This window comes from Penaeus monodon, chromosome 15 (assembly GCF_015228065.2).
Source record: "Penaeus monodon isolate SGIC_2016 chromosome 15, NSTDA_Pmon_1, whole genome shotgun sequence".
Lineage (NCBI taxonomy): Eukaryota > Metazoa > Arthropoda > Malacostraca > Decapoda > Penaeidae > Penaeus > Penaeus monodon.
The window spans coordinates 16,764,450-16,764,721 of record NC_051400.1 but is presented as its reverse complement, the minus strand read 5'-3'; positions in this window follow the sequence as shown (position 1 = coordinate 16,764,721).

The following is a 272-nucleotide window of genomic DNA, read 5'->3' as shown; positions in this document are numbered from 1 at the left end:
TTTCCTGCTGCCTCTCGCATCATCATCAACAAGAGGCCAGGCACTACTTTCTCATTTGTCTTTTCAAAGTCTAAATTCATCCCTAAAATTGTGAATGGAACCCGTCCTGGAGGAGCTCTATAGTCACATGATTTTATTCCTTAGGGACCATCTTTCGCGCATCATTTCATCACATCACGAGCAATCAGTCAGAGTCTACGTAAAAGAGAGAGATGACGTCGTTAACCGAATATTAGATTTTTTTTTCATAGTTGTCTTTGGCTACGATATGG